We start from the raw sequence: 11,379 nt of genomic DNA, 5'->3' as shown, positions 1-11,379 counted from the left end.
CCGGATTTCAAATTTTCCGAAAATGTGTTAGTGCGTTGGATTCTGGGTGTAAAAAGGCGGGAATTCTTCCCCAGTGCAGTGTAAATGTCTGGCTTTCTGTCTTTCGATTATACGTACCCGTGTGCCCTTAGCGGAAACTGTTGCATCACGGACACGACAGAAAAATGAACTTAATGTACCATATATGTCAAAACAAGATTAATCCTGTCTTTGTGATGGAGATATTTGTGAAAAATATGTAAAAGAAAAAAAAAAAAAAAAAAAATGTGCCGAGAATTGTGTCGTTTGTATTTTCTCTGATATTGTAAAATTGTAAGAAATATTGGCAGTGACAGCAAAATACAACCAGCTCACCGAGCGCTACAAGTTCAATCAGACAAGCAGAACAGACGTAGTAACGTCACTCGTGACGTACGTCCGTACATGTAATAGACTCTCCAAAATGTGTGACCTCGCGGTACATAGTACCTATGTTTAACACCCTATTGCGACCGTTCTTTGATAGATATAGAATAACTAAAGATACTGTTTTCTTCGGAATTACATGTACTTGTGATGTGCGGAGTTTCAATAAGATGGCTTTATACGTTAATTCTCTAGGCCGAGTTGTGCAGAAACCAGCAGTCAAAGTGTCGATTTTGGCGTGTTTGTACCCAAAACATCTCACTAACTAGATTATTCCCAGATGTAGATCACACCGAGTTTTGTAAGTGTGGAAAGTTTAATCAAAATGTATAGAGTTGCTTTTCAGTTACCTCCGGCAAAGTGGTCTGAATTAGCCGCATGTACCTTACGTTCCGTCCTTCAATACACTACATTCCACACATACTTTGTTACGTCAGTCGTGACGTAACATCCGCCACGTCTCGATAAAATATGACCCTTTTCAAAACCCTATTGTGGCCGTTCTATAAAAGATATAGAAAAACTAAAGATACGCTTTTCTTCAGAACTATCTCTTCTTGTTATGTTTGGAGTTTCAGACTTTTGGATTGAAACGCTGATTTTTAAGGACCGGTTAAACAGAAGTTACCGGTCAAAATGACGATTTTGGCATGTTTAACCCAAAATATCTCATAAATAACAATTTCCACAGGGATACCACACACATCCAGACCTAGATCGAGTCGAGTTTTACAATGGTTCAAAAAACCATAGAGATTGTATGTGCCATTTTTTCCACCCTCAAATCGCTACAATAGCCGGCAAAATGGGTGAATTAGCCCATACTTTCATTTCGCTCCACAAGGAACGATAACTGAGTTATCGCCCCTTACTACACTCCATTCTTTACTTTAACGGGTATCTTATCATAGGAATCAAACAGTTGTCGTTGTTTATTCTGCTGTATTTGATCTTGTGACATCTTTGTTTTTGTTCGCTGAATTAAGTTCTGTGTCGAAATTGGCCGTGATAGTTTGTTTAGCTTTAATTTCATGTCCTTTACTTCCTGATTAAGTTGTTCAATTTGTATTTGCTGTCTCTGTACCTCCAACCATATCTGTGTTCCTTGTTGACCGGTTGGTTTTGTGTGGTTAGGCACTTTGCCCAAGTAACGTACAGATATACAACAAACCACCACTACCATAGCCGCTACAGATGTCACCATCAGAGCGCTGGAATACTTCATTGTCCTAATCATCCGTCTGCAAAGAACAAAATTCATTATTACATTTTTACCAGTGAAATATCGAAAATTATTCATTCTACAAAAGTGATAATTTTCACTATTGAAAAATATCACTTTTTTCTTATTTAGCCAATCAGAACACTGCTTACAAACGACAATGGGGAAAATTAAGATTTGCATATAGCTCTCTGTCATGACCGCAAGGAATTCCTGGAGAGATTGAGCTGCCTCGGTTTATTTTACATACATGTAATATATGATAAACAGAATATCTAACAGTTTCTTCAGTAATACTAAATACATTTCACTCGTTTGGCTAATATTTTGATGTTTTTAACGAGTGTGTGTCACGCGTGAAAAATATCAAAATATTAGCCACACTCTAAGTTGACAATATAATGATGTGATAAAAAATGAATGTGATAACTGTGTCAAATGTAATTTTTTTTTAAATTTTGCACAAATTTTGAATTATGAAATAAACACTGTTTATATATAGATGAAATATAATCCGATTTCAAGATTTGCGTGTATACATGATTACATATGTATAATACAACTGTTATAATTATGTATATTGTACTATAAGGATACACAATCAGAATCTCTACAATACGGATCTCTTTACTGGATCCGATGAAATCCACTGTTTTACTGAACGGGAAATATTACCAATAATCGACATATGATGTATTGGTGAACTGGAAAAATATCACCACTCGAGAGATGTTCAGATGGAAATAGATACATGTAAAGTGTATAGGATAAAGAAATTATGTTTTTAACTAATTACTGAACCATTCACCATCAACAAAATATTTCTTTTCCAAACCGTTCAAAATAAACTACTTCAGCATATTGTTGAAACCATAGAAACCTCATTATGACATTCCAATATATTTTAATCGCACTTTAACTGATTTAAACGTTAGAGGATAATAAATGTGGATATTTCGTGAAATACTGAGCTTGTAGGAAAATATCTATAAGATGGTCGTGGCTAAGGTTTACCGTGTTCTGACATGATTGGATGATAGGATTAAACATTGTGTACATTTAGTATCTCTTATGTTGACAGAGGTATCTAGATAAACACTAATGCTTTCTGTCAACATCATGTGTATTGTGTGCTGTTTGGTTTCTTGAGTACTTACATTGTACTCACCTTTCTAGAGTACCTACCTTGTACTCACCTTTCTAGAGTACCTACCTTGTACTCACCTTTCTTGAGTACCTACATTCTTCTCACCTTTCTAGAGTACCTACATTGTACTCACCTTTCTAGAGTACCTACATTGTTCTCACCTTTCTAGAGTACCTACATTATACTCACCTTTCTAGAGTACCTACATTGTTCTCACCTTTCTAGAGTACCTACATTATACTCACCTTTCTAGAGTACCTACATTGTTCTCACCTTTATAGAGTACCTACCTTGTACTCACCTTTCTAGAGTACCTACATTGTACTCACCTGTATAGAGTACCTACATTGTACTCACCTGTATAGAGTACCTACATTGTACTCACCTGTCTAGAGTACCTACATTGTACTCACCTGTCTAGAGTACCTACATTGTTCTCACCTTTCTAGAGTACCTACATTGTACTCACCTGTCTAGAGTACCTACATTGCACTCACCTGTCTAGAGTACCTACATTGTTCTCACCTTTCTAGAGTACCTACCTTGTACTCACCTTTCTAGAGTACCTACCTTGTACTCACCTTTCTTGAGTACCTACATTCTTCTCACCTTTCTATAGTACCTACATTGTACTCACCTTTCTAGAGTACCTACATTATACTCACCTTTCTAGAGTACCTACCTTGTTCTCACCTTTCTAGGGTACCTACATTGTACTCACCTTTCTAGAATACCTACATTGTACTCACCTTTCTAGAGTACCTACATGGTACTCACCTTTCTAGAGTACCTACATTGTACTCACCTTTCTAGAGTACCTACATGGTACTCACCTTTCTAGAGTACCTACATTGTACTCACCTTTCTAGAGTACCTACATTGTTCTCACCTTTCTAGAGTACCTACATTGTACTCACCTGTCTAAGTACTACATGTCTCACCTGTCTAGAGTACCTACATTGTACTCACCTGTTTAGAGTACCTACATTGTTCTCACCTTTCTAGGGTACCTACATTGTTCTCACCTTTCAAGAGTACCTACATTGTAAGTACCTTTCTTGAATATTACTACATTGTACTCACCTGTATAGAGTACCGACATTGTACTCACCTGTATAGAGTACCTACCTTGTACTCACCTGTATAGAGTACCTACATTGTACGAGCTAGAGCTGTGAATCTGTCGACACGGGTGACTGACCCACAAGGTGAGAAAAATCGTCTGGATTCAATTTCTTTATTGACTGTAGGCCATATGGCCCAAAAGTACATATTGTGACAGATCAGTAGTGTGACCCAATGTTATTTACCTTTATACTTGTAAATATCAGTTTTAGCAGTAATTCTAACGTAAATTGTATACCTTAATCCTTCTGAAGGATGTGTGAATACTTCATGATAGTTGTTATCCTCTGTAATCTAAGAAATGCCTGATATTCATCAGTGTTATATCGACGATGTTTATACTTCGCCATGCTCGATGTTCAGACCGGAAGTGACGTTTAGGATTGTGTGTACACTTATTAGTTATTTTTAGTATCGATAGTATAGCGGTATTTTCAACTTAGTTATAGGAATACTTTACTTATTTTAAAGACATAATTAATGGATGTATTAGCAACGTTATTTATTAATTATGTATAATTATCGCGGTAATGAGATCTCGGGATTCCGACGGATAAACCGACGGTAGAACAGTAGCACGAGAGAACCGACCGCGTTCCATATCTATTCCGACGGGATTCAGTTGCAGTGGGGCTGTCAGATAGAACAGGTGTGTGTTGTATGTGTGTTGAGTATGTTTCATCCGCCGGGTAACTTGATGAATGCCTAGTCCCGATGCGGCTTGTCCTCTGTCTTGTGAATGTTGGGGGATGTATTAATGTTAGGGATAATGATAATTTGTAGTATTTTTGGGACTTTTTAGTAGTTATTTTGGGTTAATTATAACTTAGCCCGAGTTTTCTCTGGCCCTGTCACCATGTCTGGTGCAGACATGGTGACAGGGCCAGAGAAAACTCGGGCTAATTATAACTGTAAACTTTACTTAGAAATGTTGACACAGTTTACACATGACAGTGGGGTAGATGGGTGGCTATTATTTAACTGAACATGTAGCTTATTTTTATTACCGGTCAATGGTTACTGATTTAAAAGTGCTTGACAGTATTAGTTAGAGAGTTTATAATTATTGCTACTAGGTCTAGTATTATATAATTGTAATTTACAGTAATATTCAGTGTAGAAGCTGGTTTAAGAAATATTTTTATAGGTTTCCAGTGAGTATGAGTTTGTACTGAGAGTGTTTTTGGGAGGAAGTGACCTGAGTTTGATTGTTAGTTCCAGTATCATAGAGAGTAGGATGTATAGATGTACGTGGAGTAATATTCATTATAGAAGTTAGGTCAAGTAATATTCTTATATGTTTCCGGTGAGTATGAGCTTGTACTGAGAGTGTTTTGTGAGGAAGTGATCTTAGGGAAGTTTAGGTTTTATTCTTGGATGAATAATTATACAGCTGTTACATTGATATTGTAATTGCTAATTTATGTGTGTAAATACAGGAATGCAGTGTTTTTTTCAGGTAATTTTTTCAACAGCCTATGCCTTTTCAATTGGGAAAATAATTGCGGTGTTTGGTGAATTTGGGAAAATAGCAAATAATGACAAAATACTTAAATAAGTCAAATTTAAAACACTTCATTTATTGACTTTTATAGTCTGCCTCATGATATGAAGAGTCAGTAGCAAGCATCCTGGGTTATTACTTAGACTACAAAACAAAGGAAGTTTTCTTGTTTTCATCTTGGTGTTTGTCTATGGACTCTCTGAAACGCAGCGCAACAGTGATCAGGATTCGAGTTACCTCCCTTATACCATTTATACGACTAATTGAGGCCAACTTGCCTATCGCGGAAGAAAATTTTTCCGTCTACTGTTCACGTGTATGATGATCAACTATGGTACCATAATATTCACATATTCAAGGAATGAAATACAATACAGATAACCAGATAGAAATTTGATACATTTTTTTTTTTTAATTGGGAAAAATGATGTTACAAAATTGGGAAAATACAACTTTTTTTGGCAAGGGGAAACAGCCTAAAGTCGGCTGTAGATCTGGCCAAAAAAAATCACTGGAATGATAAATTATTAACATAGTTCTCCATTTTACTTGTACAGTTGGTTAAGCTGAAAATAGTAGTAATTATAATGGGTTCATGTAAATATCCTTATTAATATATAAAACTTCATTAGCTTAGGGGTAATGATAAAGTTCTTTAACTAATTAAATGTCCATCTCATTCAACTTAGAAGGGTGAAAGATTGTGCGAGTCAGTTAGGAATATGTATGTAATTTATAACTTTGTTTTGGGATGCGTTCCCTACCCAATTAAATAATGAACTTTATTTCACTCTTCTGGTTTTCCTTTACAATTGAGGTTCTTCATGGAAATCATGACTCAGTCATGGAACCATTTGATGGTTTAGTGCTGATGCAGCACTTATATAGTCACTGTGACTGACTGATCATCCTTTCTGATATTGGATGACAGAATTAGGTCAAGTCAAGGTCAAAGTAATAATTAGGTCAACTTTAACTACAAGGACCAAGGAGAACCAGCAGTTATTTTATCATCACATCAACTAAAGCAAACTTGTATATTACTACATGGAATCATAGACCTGATTGGAGACGGATGGAAACTGAGGAACCTGATGGAGAGTTGCTGTTTATTTATTATTTTATTGGGTATTTTACCCCTATATATATTGTGACAGCCTGCACGCTACCATATTAAGAAGTCTGAGATTGGGTCCGGACCACTTTGGCGTCACAATATTATAAACAAAACAATACATGATAATGGCATAGAACAGCAATGCTACAGTACAAATACAAAGTGGAGTACGGATTAAAGATATAAACATCGGATTTTCTTTTCTTCGAATATAAATTTGCCTAAGCGACCTAATTCTTTGATATTTTGTTCACTTAATAACTGTATTAATTTGAACATTGAAGGCTTTTGCCAATAGTATTTCTTAATGAGGCGTTTTCTTAAATTGGTATACTTATTACATATTAATACAAAATGGTATTCATATTCTATCTCGGTCGTTGATTTACAAATTAAACAGTTTCTCAAATTTCGATCAATATTGTTAAAGCGGCCAGTTTCGATTGCTAAGGAATGCGCAGACATGCGTAGTTTTGATAAACATATTCTGAATTTCGTAGGTATATACTTAGTTAAATAAAACTGAATAGAAAAATTATCCACAATATGTTTATATAAAACACATTTCGAGGACTTTTCTAATGCATCTCTCAAATACTGTTGGGCTTGGTCAAAAATTCTTTGTCGTATACAAGGTAAAATAGTTTCAGAGTTATTTGGTGATTGACTGAACCATATTTCACCAAACCTAAAGAGCATAATAACTCCTTTACACCGTGTACCCAAATTAAAACATAAACCAGTGTTTTTACTTAATGAAAAATCATATGCAGTATTCAAAATACAGTTTTTTGTGTCGAGTAGTTTGAACCAATATTTAATAATTCTATATCTGCGTGTATATTCTAAGGGCAAACGACCAAGTTCCCAGTAAACTGTTACATTATTTGTTGATTTTTTAACCTTAAGTAATTTCTTACAAAAAAGAACATGTACATTTTCAATATCTGGTCCTTTGGTCGAGCCCCACACTTCACATGCATAAAACAGAATACTACTTACTGTACATAAGTATCAAACAAACTCAACATGGTTTTACAATTCAAACTCATATTTGAACATTTAGAAAATAAAGCAAACATGGCTTTACGTCCTTGGTCCGCCTTATTTTTAGTAAATTCGTGAATTAATTGTTGTATCTAAGGTTTACACCAAGGTAAGAAAATTCGTCAACACTATCAAGTTTTTTTCCCGTGGTAAGTCCACGATTCATTATTTCGAATTTTACCGCCTTTACGGAAAACCAGAACTTTTGTTTTTTCACTATTCACAGTTAATTTCCATTGTGAGCAATAATCGTCCAGGTTATCTAGTAGGTTCTGTAGACCTTCGACAGATTCCGAAAACAGGGCTAAATCATCAGCACATAACATAAGAAATAAACTTAACTCTTCAAAATCATATTTGCTGTTGCATTTAGAGATGAAAAAAGACTCAAAATCACTAACGTACATGGAGAAAAAGTATTGGAGACAAAATTTCGGCTTGTAATAAACCGATATTGTTTTTAAACAAGAGGCCCATGGGCCTTAACGGTCACCTGATTTTTGAAATATTTCATTAAATTTGAATGAAAGAATGAATTTCAAATCAAATAAAACAAATGATAGTCAAAAATGTGATTTCCCTATAACTATAGTAAAGTTTATCCCCTCCCATGGGGCAAACGCAAGACCCCAGGGCTAGGAAATTCACAATTATGGTAAAGCACCTTAAGACCCTTCGATCTGTGAAGAGTATTTAATTCTACCTTATTTGGGCTGTAAGAAGAAGATTTTTAAAATTTCTGTTAATTTGACCCTTTTTGGCCCCGCCCATCAGCCCCTGGGGTCAGTCAGGGCCAACATGTACATACCATCAAACTGTCATCCCAAGCTGATAATGTTAACGAAGTTAGAATGAATTCCAATAAAAATTCAACAAATAATAGTCAAAAATGTGATTTCCCTAAATAAACTATAGTAAAGTTTACCCCCTCCCAGGGGCAAACATGAGACCCTAGGGTCATGAAATTCACAATTTTGGTAAAGCACCTTAAGATCCTTCCATCTATGTAGAGTATTTGATTCTACCATATCTGAGAGTAGAGAAGAAGATTTTTAAATTTTTTTGTCAATTTGACCCTTTTTGGCCCCGCCCACCAGCCCCTGGGGGTCAACTAGGGCCAACATGTACATACCATCAAACTGTCATCCCATGCTGATAATTTGATACAAGTTAGAATGAATTCCAATACAAATCCAACAAATAATAGTCAAAAATGTGATTTCCCTATATAAACTATAGTAAAGTCTACCCCCTCCCCAGGGGCAAACATGAGACCCCAGGGTCATGAAATTCACAATTTTGGTAAAGCACCTTAAGACCCTTTCATCTATGAAGAGTGTTTGATTCCACCTTATCTGAGAGTAGAGAAGAAGATTTTTGAAGTTTTAGTCAATTTGACCATTTTTGGCCCCGCCCCTCAGGCCCCTGGGGGGTGGGGACCATATAATTCACAATTTTGGTTCACCCTCAGCCATGGAAGCTTCCTGTAAAATTTCATTGAATTTAGTTCAGCAGTTTTTAAGAAGAAGTTGAAAATGTAAATTGTTTACGACGCACGACGGACGACGGACGACGCACACCGCACGACGCACGACCCCGTACAAAAGGCGATTGCAATAGGTCAACTGAGACTTCGTCTCAGGTGACCTAAAAATTCAGATAAGTATCCTTTGAATTTTACACAGGATTTAACATTACTATAAATTGATTTAATAACATGTAAAAGCTTGCCTCTGACTCCTTATTTTGACAGTTTATACCACAGGTTTATTCTGTCTACACTATCAAACGCTTTACGAAAATCAACAAAACAACAATACAAGCGTTTATTTTCACTAAAAGTTTTTGTTATAATTGAATGTAGAGCAAAAATCGCATCTACCGTACTGAGACCACTGCGAAATCCAAACTGAGCATCCGTGATAACATCATATGATTCAGACCACTTCAGAAGTCTCGTATTTAAAATAGACGTGAACAATTTACCAAGACAACTCAACAGGCTAATGCCTCTAAAATTATTAGGGTTTGTTTTTACACCTTTTTTATAAACCGGAGTTATAATAGCGACTGACCAGTCAGTAGGGAAGCATCCGGAGTCCAAAATTTTATTAAATAATGTACATAAGGCAGGCAGTAATACATTTTTACCAACTAAAAAACATTCATTTAAAATTCCATCAACTCCATGTGATTTTCCCCGATTCAAATTACGAATAGCTTTATCAATTTCATCCATAGTAATAGGGCAGTCTAATTCTTCAAACAATGGCGCAGAGCTTTCATTTGGATCGTTTACAAAAATATTCGCAGAACAAGTTTCATCTCTTGCCTCAGCAGCCAGATCTTTAAAATGATTATACAAAACACTCATACTCATTTCGGGACCGGATGCTTTAGAAGTTGAAAATTTCTTGAAGAACTGTTTCGGACTAAATTTCCTCATGTATTCCAACATGTCCCCTTCAAATCTAATATAGTTTTTCTTTTTAATGACTTCTGTCGATTTATACAACCTTTTTTTATCAATAAGATTTTTGTGATTTTCTGTAGATTTACATTTGTTAAATATATTCAAAGCGTTTTTGTAACAATAAAATAAACGTTTTAAGTCAGAGTCAAACCAAGGTTTGTCCTCGTTGATGTATGCGTCTCTAGACACATTTGTCTTGTCACGCCTCGATCATTGCACCCTCGGTATTTCGGTTCGAATTAACACGGGCGATAAAAGGATTCATAGCACAGTTTAACTCCTTAGTAAAGCGGTCAACACATGTATCGATATATTGCTGTGTTACCTCACCGGTCAGTGTAACGGACGCGTTAATGTTTTCGATATTATTTGCTAAAGTATTCAAAAAGAGTTAGTATATAGGTCTCTGGAGTTCTCTATGGTCGTCATTCCAGTTAAAAGTTGTCATATCGGTACACATGTGCGCGTCCGCGTGCGGAGTACTGTGCTCATCCAATGAGAATCGAGTAAACATTGGCAAATGCAAGGGGGCGTGGTCAGACAACACATTGAAACATTAAAAAGAATCGGTTTTAATAACAAATAGTCAATTACACTCCAACCATTATGACCACAATATGTAAAATCATTAGAAAAACCATCCATGTCCCTGCCGTTAAATATGCGTATACCTGTTGTTTTGCAAAAATCGATTAATCGATTCCCAAAATGGTTGACAGTGATGTCAGGATTAACTCGGGTATCATATTCATCGTCAGGAATGTAGTCAAAAACATTTGAGAGTCTCCTCTCTAAACTTATATGAATCTTATCGTGTGGACAAAGTCATGCTTAGTCCCAGTACGACTATTAAAGTCACCATATCGGTGTCTTTCACAATATTTGTGTAATACTTTGACTCAAAGAATACTTGAATAATTAATAAGAACATATATTTAAAAAGAACATATATTTAAAATTGTGTTTACGTCGCAATCGATCACTCTCCAAATGAGAAATTATGTTTATTACAACATGTTCATTAATGTCAATTAACTATGTAAACCTTTGGGCTGTAAGGCCCCTGGAATAAAATTGAAATGAATTGAATTGAATCAACCCAATTTCACCTTTATTTGTGTATCGGTTCATGGAACAGATCACAGTTATATTTGTTATAGTAAACAGAATTTTGAGGCGGTATATAAACACCGGCTAAGAAAACATCTCTATTTTCAACTAACAGACTCTTATCTATCTTTAACCAGACAACAGAGTCATGTATGTTTTCACAGATAGAAACAAATTGTTTTCAATTAGATTTTATCAAAATTACTATACCGCCACCCTGGGTAGCAGT

Source organism: Pecten maximus, chromosome 8 (assembly GCF_902652985.1).
Source record: "Pecten maximus chromosome 8, xPecMax1.1, whole genome shotgun sequence".
NCBI classification, from domain to species: Eukaryota; Metazoa; Mollusca; class Bivalvia; order Pectinida; family Pectinidae; genus Pecten; species Pecten maximus.
Note: the sequence above shows the minus strand (reverse complement) of the source record.